This window comes from Schistocerca serialis, chromosome 4, assembly GCF_023864345.2.
Source record: "Schistocerca serialis cubense isolate TAMUIC-IGC-003099 chromosome 4, iqSchSeri2.2, whole genome shotgun sequence".
Lineage (NCBI taxonomy): Eukaryota > Metazoa > Arthropoda > Insecta > Orthoptera > Acrididae > Schistocerca > Schistocerca serialis.
The window spans coordinates 576,382,897-576,397,726 of record NC_064641.1 but is presented as its reverse complement, the minus strand read 5'-3'; the positions used below and the strand labels follow the sequence as shown (position 1 = coordinate 576,397,726).

Below are 14,830 nucleotides of genomic sequence, written 5' to 3'. Positions count from 1 at the left end.
AATGACCTAGTAGATAGTGTCGGAAGTTCCACGCGGCTTTTCGCGGATGATGCTGTAGTATACAGAGAAGTTGCAGCATTAGAAAACTGCAGCGACATGCAAGAAGATCTGCAGCGGATAGGCACTTGGTGCAGGGAGTGGCAACTGACCCTTAACATAGACAAATGTAATGTATTGCGAATACATAGAAAGAAGGATCCTTTATTGTATGATTATATGATAGCGGAACAAACACTGGTAGCAGTTACTTCTGTAAAATATCTGGGAGTATGCGTACGGAACGATTTGAAGTGGAATGATCATATAAAATTAATTGTTGGTAATGCGGGTACCAGGTTGAGATTCATTGGGAGAGTCCTTAGAAAATGTAGTCCATCAACAAAGGAGGTGGCTTACAAAACACTCGTTCGACCTATACTTGAGTATTGCTCATCAGTGTGGGATCCGTACCAGATCGGGTTGACGGAGGAGATAGAGAAGATCCAAAGAAGAGCGCCGCGTTTCGTCACAGGGTTATTTGGTAAGCGTGATAGCGTTACGGAGATGTTTAGCAAACTCAAGTGGCGGACTCTGCAAGAGAGGCGCTCTGCATCGCGATGTAGCTTGCTGTCCAGGTTTCAAGAGGGTGCGTTTCTGGGTGAGGTATCGAATATATTGCTTCCTCGTACTTATACCACCCGAGGAGATCACGAATGTAAAATTAGTGAGATTCGAGCGCGCACGGAGGCTTTCCGGCAGTCGTTCTTCCCGCGAACCATACGCGACTGGAACAGGAAAGGGAGGTAATGACAGTGGCACGTAAAGTGCCCTCCTCCACACACCGTTGGGTGGCTTGCGGAGTATAAATGTAGATGTAGATGTAGATGTAGAAATTTAGCACAGCTGGCCATGGTACTGGTGTCGGCGTCGCTCCACATCCATGTCGGTACCTTTCAGAACCTCAGCGACTCCCTTCCTCCACGTCTACCATCTGTGCAAAAGGTGGTTATTCAAGCCTTTGACGGGTGGTCACATTAATGTGGCTGGACTAGCTTTAGAGTCAGTGAAACACCGTTTTTCTTGGAATTTTTTAGCTCGGCACATTCTACCGACTATGTGATTCCGTTTTTGGCAGACGTTTTCAATTGTTTTGAGTCTGAGCAGGCTGATCTGTTCAGGCGATAATAATCACGTCAGCCTATATACAAATGCGTGTGTATTTTGCACAAAATTGTTGCTTGCTCATTACGGTCAGTTAATGTCTGTCAGACTGGACACTAAAAGATCATGTTTGCGAGATTTGGAGGTTCATCGACAAAGGGAAAGCTTCACGCTTTTGCTTACCGTGTGAGGCTTGGTAACAGTGGTTGTCGACATGGCTTTGTAAGATATAAGAGAACGTTCGATCTATGCGCAGTGCTAAAACGCCTTAGTGGCGTACGTTGTAGTATGTACTCTGGGAATGAGAACTGAGGAAATCGGAATACAGCCTCGAGAGCGTTGACTGAAGGCAATAGGAATAGTATTACTAATTATAAAATACCACGACGCATCCAATTTCTGTAGACCTGTTGCGTTTCACAAGTATTCAGAAGTTTGGTGGACTAAGGGCCTGCTACTTTATTTTTGATTCAATGGATCTAACTGAACAGCGTTTAGCTATTACGTATCGAGTTTTGGTGTTCAGTTTGCGTTTTTGGAATTGCGTAGATTATGTATTTATTTTTATAATATACATGAATCCTTCAGTTGCATTAAAGGTTCTGATTTATTTTTTAGTGATCTGGCGCTACAGTGCATGTCCACACCCCTGAATTCAAAACGCACATTTTTGTCATACCTGTAAATGCACTGAACCAAATTATCTGTAATTATTCATAAAACCGACTGGATATTAATTTCATTAAAATAAATCAGTTTCCATATGCACTGTGAGATAAGCAAAATGGTTCAAATGATTCAAATGGCTCTGAGCACTATAGGACTTAATATCTGAGGTCATCAATCCCTTAGAACTTAAAACTACTTAAACCTAACTAACCTAAGGACATCACACACATCCATGCCCGAAGCAGGATTCGAACCTGCGACCGTAGCGGTCGCGCGGTTCTAGACTGAAGCAAAATCGTAAAATAAGTTTTTACATAAGTGGTAAAAACGAAAAGCGAAAGCTATGGTTTAGTGTCTACAATACATCATATTTGTAGAGTTTGCACTAAAATTCATTTTAGTTTCTCCCTCCTAGTAATATAGTTAGTTTTTGAGACCAATGATTTTAGTACAGTATCTATAAATGTAGTGAGTGATAATCACTGATCCATAATTTTCGTTTTCACCACTTTGCTGATTTCGTGATACACATAGAAAGTGAAATTATTTCAGTTTAATGTGTTAATGTGTGATTTTTTTAGAGCAATTATAGATTATGCATTTATATATTGATGCGACAAAAATGTGTTTATTGTATTCAGAGACGTCAGTATAGTGCATTGCAGCAAATAAATCAAAACCTTTCAATACTGCGGAAGGATTAATTTATATTACAAAAAAATTGTAGTAAAATTTCGAGTCCTTCGATCTGCCCGAAGATGGACGTACGAAAATTGTATAGACTGTGGTTAAGCCTTACGTAAGTATCCACTGAAAACTTCCTATGCCTGAGGATGATTTGTGTCAATCAAAACGCTTAGTAATAATAACATTTCTCGCATAGCAACTGATGTTGGCATAATACGATTTTTGATACGTATAAGCTGTGAGGCACCACGTGCTGGAAACACTTTTAATAAATTATCTCTTTACGTATCCCGATTGTGCCAAGAGAGCTGATTAGGAGAGAGACTGCGGGGAAATTCCATGCTCAAGCGACGTAATCATTACAAAAATGCTTAGTTGTTTCTTTCCCATTTTGTGCAGGCGAACAATATTCGCGGATTTTGTTGTGTTTGTGGTATCACAGAGGGGAGTTGGATCCACTTCAACAAGGTGAAGGTATCCTGGGAGACTACAGTGTTTGAACTTCATATTGACGTAATAGGGAAACACGATTAGAATAAATAATGATGGACTTGTGCCTTCAATGGATCTAACGAACATGCATCCAATTGTAGACCGTGGTACAGGGTTGGGTTGTTTGGGGAAGACCAGACAGCGAGGTCATCGGTCTCATCGGATTGGGGAAGGACGGGGAAGGAAGTCGGACGTGCCCTTTCAAAGGAAACATCCCGGCATTTGCCTGGAGCGTTTTAGGGAAATCACGGAAAACCTAAATCAGGATGGCCGGACGCGGGATTGAACCGTCGTCCTCTCGAATGCGAGTCCAGTGTGCTAGCCACTGCGCCACCTCGCTCGGTAGACCGTGGTACAGAAATGTCAGGAAACAGAAGAGTGGGGTAATCGGAAAGTTGTCCAAGTTCCGTATCGGCAGTCACTCCAAAACAGTCAGGCACTTAATGTGTCCATTGCTTTAACCTCGCATAATGTTGCATTCTGTTGTAGGGCGAGAGAGAGAGAGGGAGAGAGAGAGAGAGAGAGAGAGACAAACAAGGTGTCGAAACCAGTTGAGGAGCAATCAGGCGGTTCGAGCGCACAGGGCGCCGCCAGGTGTCGGCAGGAAAGACACTGCGCCGCAGCTTCCATACCATCAGGCTGCGGAGCAGTTATCAGTGCTGCTGTCGACGACTGTCGATAACGCTGGGTGTGTTACTCGGCGTAAACAGCGGCGGCTCCTGCGGTGAGAGCGTATCGCTCGCCGGACAGCAGCCGCGCGTAATTAACTCGCCGCCTGCCACAGGGAAAGCTCTCGTGTTTTCCCGGCTCCGCCCCTTTCCGCAGCACAACACAGAGATTACGGCCGATTCCGTCAACAGGGTCGGAACTGCAGCATCAGACTTCCACGCCCCGCTAGTTTCAGGGCACGTAAGTCGATGAATTACGGGCCCACTCCAAAATTAATTTGATCCAGTTTTTTTTTTACACAGGGAGGTGTAGTACATCTCATGCCCACTGTTCGTTAATACGTTTGCAAACTTGAGAAAAGCAAGTTTATGGCGCCACCTGTTATGAGTTAGTACCACGACTTGTGGAATCAGTGGCATCATGCTGAAAGCGCCAATCGATCTACGGCAGCCGTTTACAGTCGATTGGGATTGCCTACACCCCACCCTGAAGCAAGGTCGAGTGTCTGAAATTTAAGTGCAATTTATTTCACGTATACTTTGCACTAGAATGAAAAATAAAGAGAGTATTCCATGTTTCATCATATCTAAGTTTTTGTATGATAGATAATATTTTATTCACATAATTATATGACGTATAATGTGTGAACTCGAAGTACATGCGAGGAATGACAGTGGCTTAAAATCATGAGGAGTTTGTTGAACAAAGAGGTGAGGAGAATGGTCCAAATGAAGAAGAAGAATCTACCTACAGTACAGGAGAGGAAGAGGATACAGATGATGATAGTAAAATGGAGGACGCTACTTTGAAAGAGCACTTCGTTATTACGAACATGTTTCTTTTATTTTCTAATCAAAACCGCATGAATATTATGTTTCAACAATAAAAACTTTGCTTCATCAGGTTACCTTCCATTCGGAAAGCAGTTGCACTCAGCGACTGTTACATTGAGTTGTAAATTATAGACTGCAGCAATCAGTCGTACTTTTTAAATTTTATTATGCAGATTTAGATTTCGGCGAGAAGCTAGCCATTCTCAATGCACTATTATTTTCGCTCAAAGCATAATATTCAATAAACTGTGGGTGAAGCCCGATGAACAGGGACTTACGTGCTTTGAGCGAAAATAATAGTGCTTTGAGAATGGCTAGCTTCTAGCTGAAATCTAGATCCGCATAATAAAATTTAAAAAGGACGACTGATTGCTGCAGTCTATAAAATACAAGACAAAAACTTTGCTTATTTTGATAATGCCAGAATTATCACTTTTTCGCGATAGTCATCCGTTTTTATTTTCCAGAATAAATATAATTTTTCATAGTTCAGTAATATACTATTTTTTTCTTATTGTGCTATATCTTAAGCAACTCAGTTAAATTTTTGCCATTATATGAAAAGACAAAAAGTTATGGTTTTCAAAAAGCAATGTTCTTCAATATTTCCGATATTTGAATTGTTCGATCTTATGTTTTGGTTATATGACTCATACAACTACAAAAATTAAGCTTTCGAGATGTCATAAAACTTTTCGAGTAAAAATATTCAATAGGTTATTTATTATAAAAATTGTTGTCGCTGGGATGCGATCAAACCCAGTGAGTCAAGAATTTCACTTCACAGAAGTGTGTGAAGTAAGGATTGAGAACCTGTTTCTTCATTCTAAAAATTTTTGTGGTTACGAAAATGTTATGAGAATCAAAGATAAACTGAGATGCGTTCTGATAAAAAAGGGCCTAAGGCAAGCTAACAGCTTTTCTCCTTCACTGTTCAACTGTAGAATGTCAACTCATGATCAGTAAGGTTTTCCTCAACTACGAAAAGTGTGAGTGCAATTACTAGCCAACCACCATTGCATGCATGCTGGAACATCTCGAATCCTGCTCTGTAGCGTTGCACGAGAGAGCAAGGCTGGCATATCGCTGACGTTAGTAAAACATTGTTTTAGAGTTACGACTGCAACTAGCTTACGCGGCGTGACGCGACTTGCGACGTCAGCTGGCTAACTTCGTATAGGCCACTGTAAAAGTATGTAGGAACTCGACTCAGTCGCAGAACTTGTAGTGCCCGATCGGATTTGTTGCTCATAACACGAAATAACATTCATAGGCTATCAGACAGCAGCCACTACATATAAAAGTGTTCCTAGTTCTGCGGTTCAATTTTTAATTTATAGCCGGCCGCGGTGGCCGTGCGGTTCTAGGCGCTCAGTCCGGAACCGCGGGACTGCTACGGTCGCAGATTCGAATCCTGCCTCGGGCATGGATGTGTGTGATGTCCTTAGGTCAGTTAGGTTTAAGTAGTTCTAAGTTCTAGGGGACTGATGACCTAAGATGTTAAGTCCCATAGTGCTCAGAGCCTTTTTTTTTTTTTAAATTTATATGTACTCGCTTCAGTGTGTTAGTTGGTATTATTTCTCTGCGTCTAACAGCCTACTTGCAAACACATCACACTCGTGGGCTGTTCGGGAAGTAAGTTCCGATCGGTCGCGAAATGGAAAAGACAGTGAAAATAAAAAATATTTTATTTGCAACAGTTTGCTACACGTTCCATCTACTTCTCTGCACAGTCACGGCTATGATTTAGACATCGGTCGTTGCGTTACCAACTTTCCAATACCTCGTCATAGAAGGCAGCCTCCTGTGCCTTCCGCCACTTCTCCACGTCGGCCTGCAGTTCGTTGTCTGTGCCAAAAATGTTGTGTTCACAGCCAGCGGTACAAGTCAGCAGCGACGAACATCGTAGTGAGCCCAGTCTGGGCTGTATCGTGGCTGATCAAACACTTTCCATAGAGAAAAGTGCAGGGACGTCCTCATTGCCTCTACAGTGTGCGACCGAGGACTGTCATGAAGAAGGAAATGCACGATAGGTACGTTATGTAGGGGTTGCATGACATCATGCGAAACCTCGCAGCGGGCACCCATACTTGGCGGGAGACACTACTGTTGTAGGCAGCTTTACGTGCTCACTGTGTGCTCACAAGGCTAGGGCCCCAGCGTACCGCTTTCGGATTTAGCGGTAAAGCGCCCCAATGGATAGCCCGTCAGAAACCAATCACAGGTCAAATATGAAAACATGAAGAAGATTTACTGAATTGTGAATAAAGAGGCAAAATAGTAACAGTGAACGGTCCTACCTCAAGATGTGCAACATCGAGCGAATTCGAAGAGCCACCGCGTCGTGTTTGTGTTGTTGTGGTGTTGGACTGCGAAGGAAGGTATCCGTGTTCAGATCTCCCTCGCGTCATTTTTTTTTTCCCTGCTTCTCAAGATTATAAACTTCCCGCCCGGTCATTGACGTGTCTGTTCTCCTTCTGTAGTCCTGGTAGTTGTCATACTATACATTGGTTATAGAAATGTGTCATTTGGTATATTACTTTCGCAAGTAAACGTGATGAATAGTGAGAGCAGGCGTGATGCCGCATAGATCTCTCACAGAAATGAAAACAACGAATAAACTGGTGTAAACTATGTTGCGACAAAGGAATTAAAGCTTCCAAAACGGAAAGTGAAAGTAATAACATATGGTATTTGTGTAGAACAAATAGGAAGTATAGGAAGTACGTACGTCTGGAGGTCCCAGCCTTGCACCTCGCTGTTTGCAAATCACCAGACGGTACACAACGACACATACGCAAATTTGAATACAGCGAAGAGACACGTCATTGACCGGACGGACAGTTCATAATTTTGTGAAAAAAAGGGGACACGAGGGAGATTTGAACATGGATCTCTCTGAAACTTCCTGGCAGATTAAAAATGTGTGCCGGACCGAGACTCGAACTCGGGAGCTTTGCCTTTCGCGGGCAAGTGCTCTACCAACTGAGCTACCCAAGCACGACTCACGCCCCGTCCTCACAGCTCTACTTCTGCCAGTACCTCGTTTCCTACCTGCCAGGAAGTTTCATATCAGCGCACATTCCGCTGTAGAGTGAAAATTTCATTCTATGGATCTCTGTGTTCGCAGTCCAACACCGTGAACACGTAACCACGAAGCTCGGGCTACTCAAATTCGATCCATGTTGCACATCTTGAACCTGGACCGTTCACTGTATCTATTTTGCTCCTTTTTTCACAGTTCAGTACATCTTCTTCCTGTTTTCATGTTTGATCTGCGTTCAGTTTTTGATGGGCTATCCGCTGGACCATCTTACCGCTAAATCTGATGGTGGAGGGTTTGGGGGGGGGGGCATGGGGAGTTTCCCTTGTCAGAACTGAAGAGAGGGGCGTGACGCAATTTACAGACATGCTAGAGACATTGCCCAAAACATCTGTGCAAAGATTCGTAGCTTCTTAACTGTTGTTTACATTTCGCTATCTGTCGGACTTTACTACTCGACCAGCCCTCATTAATTACACAAGATTTGGTACGTAGGACATCCGCAGCTGAGGGACGTGAAAATTGATTTAGAGAGATCCGCATCACTCGTACTAATATTTGTTCACGCTAGAAAGGACAATCACTACTTTGTAGAGGGCCACCTCCGACTTTGCCCTCCACACAGTAGTGGTTGGCCTTTCTAGAGTGCAATGATTGGAATTCTTACACGACTGGCCAGACCGCATGTTATGTTTCACCAAATACTATAATTTATACACCTGAAGACTGGATTTTAAAATCTCGAAACCGTTCATGGTTTAAATAAATATTAGTAGAACTGAAGTGAACCTCATAATTTTCTACCTGGTGCTTTCTGCACGATCGTAACTGTACGACTAAGCGGACTACGCCTGTCCGTACAATATTTTGCATCCATACTTCAAAACATGCTTTGCTGCTCAGGCGAGATAGCAATTAATGCCTTGCTCTTGCAACATGTACTGGGAGGTACTAACCAACCTAAAACATACCACTCCTCATAGCTGTAATTATTAGTCTGCAGATGAAGTAAATACTTACGTAATGTTGTTCAGTGCACTGTTCCCAGTCACCAATAAAAATATCTGCATTTGTACTCCCAATACCCTGCATATTCCAGAAATGGGAAAAGTGAATGAACTTCAGAATTCCAGTGTAAAAGATTCCCTTGCGGTACAACTGACCGAGATAGCACTGTAGCTATTCTTTGCCAAAACGATTTTGGGCTCCATCTCTGAGGACCTCGTCATTCAGGGTATTCTAAAACCTGGTCTTCTTTCTAAGGCTGAGCAATTCCTCGAAACAACTTAAAGCATGTAGTGTAGTACTCGTGTTCTTGCTGGTTTGATGCAGCTCTCCGTATACTCTCCTGTACAACACTCATCTCTGTGTCACTACTGCAACATTCATTTATGAACCTGATTACTGTATTCGAACCATCGTTTCCATCTGCAATTCGTGTGCCGTGGTTAGCCGTGCCACACGCTTCTTATCATATTACTATTATTTCCGCACTTAACTATAGCTCCTGCCTCTAAAAGCCTGTACATTGTTGTTATGATCATCCCTCTACTTACCATTAGTAGTAAGACTTTTACCATGATATTTTGATCTTACGATAAAGTTCATCAGATGTCATACCTCATTTTTTACAGAGTTTGTAAAGGATGCCTCAAGACACATAAGTACATGGTGGGTGAACTTCTGGGCACTTGTCTTTCTATGAAAAACAGCCAATAACAATTAAAATACCATTATATTCCGCTGAAAGTAACATATTGCATGAATCACGAAAGCCTTCAGACGAAAGTATCAGTACTGCTCATTGTCATTTCATGGATTCTTGAGAATACGGTCATAATCCAACAAAAATTTTGTCCGTTGTAGCAACTGATGTTAGCCGTCGATGTTATTATCGAAGTCTTCGCTCATTACACTCTCTAAATTAAATCATTACAGTTTTAATTAAATGACTGACAGACTCATATGGAATTATTTATTAATAAGACACACTATAATATCTAAACTTAGAGTCCTCTTCAACTGACAATGGCATGCATGCAACGACATATCGTTCCACGGAGGATACAGTAGAGTAAGAACAAAAAAAGATGGAATTAAGTACAGATGAATCTTTCATAGAATGAAGGAAGAAGAAGAGTATGATGGTAGGCATAAGAAAATAGAAGCTGATGTGCGACGATTGAAATTTGCTTACCGACAGTTGTTGCTGTCCTAGGAGACAGAAGGGTGTGGAGTGTCACCGGTAACGGAAGATTACGCGCTTCTGCGCACGTAGGCGTTGCGTGGAATCTCCCAAATGCGAAGCTGTCGCCCGATAGCGGCCTGCGTGATGTTCTCGCCTCAGGTGAACCTGCAGTTGATTGAGGAAGTTCCCATCAGATACGTTGTAGGTGTTAGATACAGAGCTTAAACGAGATGCAACAGTCTTGTCTACTATCTCTGATATTTTTTTATAACAAGAACCTATTCTATATGTCAGCATACTGACAAACTCTGGGCAGTTATGAACTTGTGCGTCAACAAACAAGATGAATTTCACTGCACTTGCACAAGACGGTCCACTCATTGAGAAAACTAAAGCGTGAACCATTATTCCTTTCATTTGACCTCCTTATTGAGCTGTTTGTCTCTAAAACATTTTTATTTTTAATATATTTTATTATTTATAATTTTTTGAGTAAATTCAATTAAGTTAAAGAGGGATTCATATAATGACTCATATACGAGTGTATTTATAATAGGATAACAGATGAACGGAATGGTCAGTGTCTTGAAAAGATGAACATCAACAAAAGCAAAACGAGGATAATGGAATGTAATCGAATTAAATCGGGTGATGCTGAGGGAAATAGATTAGGAAATTAGACACTTAAAGTAGTAAAGGAGTTTCGATATTTGGGTAGCAAAATAACTGATGATGGTCGAAGTAGAGATGATATAAAATGTAGACTGGCAATGGCAAGGAAAGCGTTTCCGAAGAAGAGAAATTTGTTAACATCGAGTATAGATTTAAGTGTCAGAAGTCGTTTCTGAAAGTATTTGTATGGTGTGTAGCCATGTATGGAAGTGAAACATGGACGATAAATAGCTTGGACAAGAAGAGAATAGAAGGTTTCGAAATGTGGTGCTACAGAAGAATGCTGAAGATTAGATGGGTAGATCACGTAACTAATGAGGAGGTTCTGAACAGAATTGGGGAGAAGAGGAGTTTGTGGCACAACTTGACTAGAAGAAGGGACGGTTGGTAGGACATATTCTGAGGCATCAAGGGATCACCAATTTAGTATTGGAGGGCAGCTTGGAGGGTAAAAATCGTAGAGGGAGACCAAGAGATGAACACACTAAGCACATTCAGAAAGCCGGCCGAAGTGGTCGTGCGGTTCTAGGCGCTGCGGTCTGGAACCGCGAGACCGCTACGGTCGCAGGTTCGAATCCTGCCTCGGGCATGGATGTGTGTGATGTCCTTAGGTTAGTTAGGTTTAACTAGTTCTAAGTTCTAGGGGACTAATGACCTGAGAAGTTGAGTCCCATAGTGCTCAGAGCCATTTTTAGATTCAGAAGGATGTAGGCTGCAGTACGTAATGGGAGATGAAGCAACTTGCACAGGGAAGAGTAGCATGGAGAGCTGCATCGAACCAGTCTCGGGACTGAAGACCACAACAACAGCTAACAGATGAAGATTGTGACAGTTACTAATTAAACAAACTGTCATTGTTGATAGTTTTCATTACCGATACTCTCACAATAAAACAAAATTTTGATTTGGAGTTTGTTTCCAATTGTCACATATTAGCAGAACAGTCAACAAAACTATACCGTCTAAACTGTAGATGAAGTAAGTTGCGTATCAGTACTCAAATGGATATTAAAAATGTATTTTTAATGTGGTACTGCGATATCATCGTTTGGTCAGCAACCTTGGGCACATCTGTATTGCTCCTCAACGCATTCTATACGTGCTCGATGGGATTTAAGTTGGGTGAGTGGGAAGGTCAGTCCATTCGCCAGTTATTCTCTCTTTCCAAGAGCTAATCTACCTGCGCTCTTTCGTGCTGTGTCACATTATAATTGTACGTGAAAATGAAGTCAGGATAGAATGCACACGTGAAAAGACGTGAAGTGGGAGCAGTACAGTGTCACAATAATGTTACATATGGCGAGAGGTGGGAACACTCAGGCGGTCTACATTTTTGGGAAACAGGTCTCCTTACATGTGTGCGTCTGTTCAGGGTGTATTCGGCCCTGACTTCATTGTTATGGTTGACAGTGGGCGACCGCATCCTACAGAGCAGGTGGAGATGCTCATGGAACGAGAGGATATTCGGCGAACGGGTTGGCCTGCCCTTCCCCAACGTAATCCCATCAGCACTTGTGGAACGCACTGGAGAGACGTACTGCAGCACGTCCACGATCCCATATCACCAACGACAAAACGCGCTTGTGGGGGGACGGCACGCCTCATCAACATTGCGGCCATCATGAGAGGAGGTCGCAGAGCATACACAACCGTCCGTGGTGTTCACTCATCGTGTTAAGAACCTTGCCCCGCTTTTTGTAATGTACAGGGTGTCATGATGAATCACAGTGACTTCGCTGCAATTATTACACTACTGGCCATTATAATTGCTACACCACGAAGATGACGTGCTACAGACGCGAAATTTAACCGACAGGAAGAAGATGCTGTGATAGGCAAATGATTATCTTTTCAGAGCATTCACACAAGGTTGGTGCCGGTGGCGACACCTACAGCGTGCTGACTTGAGGAAAGTTTCCAACCGATTTCTCATACACAAAAAGCAGTTGACCGGCGTTGCCTGGTGAAACGTTGTTGTGATGCCTCGTGTAAGGAGGATAAATGTGTACCATCACGTTTCCGACTTTTTAGCCTATCGCGATAGCGGTTTATAGTATCGCGACATTGCTGCTCGCGTTGGTCGAGATCCAATGACTGTTAATAGAATATGGAATCGGTGGGTTCAGGAGGGTAATACGGAACGCCGTGCTGGATCCCAACGCCCTCGTATCACTAACAGTCGGTATGACAGGCATCATATCCGCATGGCTGTAACGGATCGTACAGCCACGTCTCGATCCTTGAGTTAGCAGATGAGGATGTTTGCAAGAGAATAACCATCTGCACGAACAGTTCGACGACGTTTGCAGCAGGATGGACTATCAGCTCGGAGACCATGGCTGCGGTTACCCTTGACGCTGCATCACAGAAAGGAGCTCTTGCGATGGTGTACTCAACGACGAACCTGGGTGCACGAATGGCAAAACGTAATTTTTTCGGATGAATCCAGGTTCTGTTTACAGCATCATGATGGTCGCATCCGTGTTTGGAGACATCGCGGTGAACGCACATTGGAAGCGTGTATTCATCATCGCCATACTGGCGTATCACCCGGCGGTGTGGGGTGCCATTGGTTACACGTCTCGGTCACCTCTTGTTCGCATTGACGGCACTTTGAACAGTGGACATTACATTTCAGATGTGTTACGACCCGTGGATCTACCCTTCATTCGATCCCTGAGAAACCTTACATTTCAGCAGGATAATGCACGACCGCATGTTGCAGGTCCTGTACGGCTCTTTCTGGATACAGAAAATGTTCGACTGCTGCCCTGGCCAGAACATTCTTCAGATCTCTCACCAATTGAAAACGTCTGGTCAATGGTGGCCGAGCAACTGGCTCGTCACAATACGCCAGTCACTACTCGTGATGAACTGTGGTATCGTGTTGAATCTGCATGGGCAGCTGTACCTGTACACGCCATCCAAGCTCTGTTTGACTCAATGCCCAGGCTTATCAAGGCCGTTATTACGGTCAGAGGTGATTGTTCTGGGTACTGATTTCTCAGGATCTATGCACCCAAACTGTGGGAAAATGTAATCACATGTCAGTTCTAGTATAATATATTTGTCCAATGAATACCCGTTAATCATCTGCACTTCTTCTTGGAGTAGCAATTTTAATGGCCGGTAGTGTACCTTTGAATAAAAAGTCATTTCTCTTCGTCTTACTACGTTTTTCTTTTACTTACCTTCTATATTATGCTGTACCACTTCTTCGTATGCATGATCGGAGTTTCATCGAGTTTTGTAACTTAGCAGTGACAAATCATGTGAAGGTTACTTTCGTTTTAAGTTTTGCACACCAGTGCACGTTTAGTTTGCCGTGAGTGAGGCGTTGGCTGTCATGGAATTTGTGACGATATATCTTTCGTAGAAGTATACTCTACTGACGGTTACACCATAGACTACCACTCGTTTTGCTATAAAAACTTACATGGCAACGATATATAACTTTATGAGCAAATCTAAATACGTTGTAGTGTATTGAAAGGTATGACGTCAGTCGTCAAGATCGACATATACTCATGGCTGCATAAGAACATCCAAAGAGCCTCACCACATCCATAGTATCGTTTCCATTTAGCGACCACCACTACATAATTTTTGTTAAGGTCACCTAAATCAGCAGCTTTCCATATTTACTTTATCTGTGGCACGTTTTTAGATTCATTTCACATCACGTCAAGTACCTTCCGCGCATCCAGTACATTCTGACTTGCACAGTAGAGGATGGGGGTGGAAGGAAGATCTATGGATCTGTTCCGAAAATGATGAAGTCATTATAGAGGAAGCAAAACCAGATATTGATTAGGGGAGGAAAATGGTGGTGTTCTTTTCGGAGGAACAGTCTAGACATTAACCGCAAGTAATTGAGGAAAATCGCGGAAAATTTATATTTGGATTATAGGAGAGGGGTTTCATTTCCACTATTTGTTGAAGGTAGGGGTCTCATAATGTTCTGTCCTTGCCGATCAGCGGATGGTGCGGCCTTTCGTGTATGTGCATGTAATTGTGCTTAATCTGAATTGATTGTATACCAGGTTACCCCGCTTCTACACTCCTGTGGAACGGCTTGCCATGCCATTTCCACCTGGCGCCTCAGTTGGACCAGCGTTCGTGCTGGACGTGCAGACCACGTGAGACGACGCTTCATCCAGTCCCAAACATGCTCAATGGGGGACAGATCCGGAGATCTTGCTGGCCAGGGTAGTTGACTTACACCATCTAGAGCACGTTGGGTGGCACGGGATACATGCGGACGTGCATTGTCCTGTTGGAACAGCAAGTTCCCTTGTCGGTCTAGGAATGGTAGAACGATGGGTTCGATGACGGTTTGGATGTACCGTGCACTATTCAGTGTCCCCTCGACGATCACCAGTGGTGTACGGCCAGTGTAGGAGATCGCTCCCCACACCATGATGCCGGGTGTTGGCC

General features: G+C 43.2%; 1 protein-coding gene across 2 annotated transcripts in view; it reads right to left on the bottom strand.

Moving 5' to 3' along the window:
- Positions 1-14,830, bottom strand: part of LOC126475315 (facilitated trehalose transporter Tret1-like) — a 211,900-nt gene that overhangs the window by 135,494 nt on the left and 61,576 nt on the right. The window contains exon 2 of one of the 2 annotated variants that reach the window (XM_050103093.1): positions 9,731-9,886. The exons of the other annotated variant lie outside the window; for it this stretch is intronic. The gene's annotated coding sequence lies outside the window, so the exon portion shown is untranslated. The remainder of the gene's footprint in view (positions 1-9,730; positions 9,887-14,830) is intronic. 2 annotated transcript variants of the gene reach the window in all.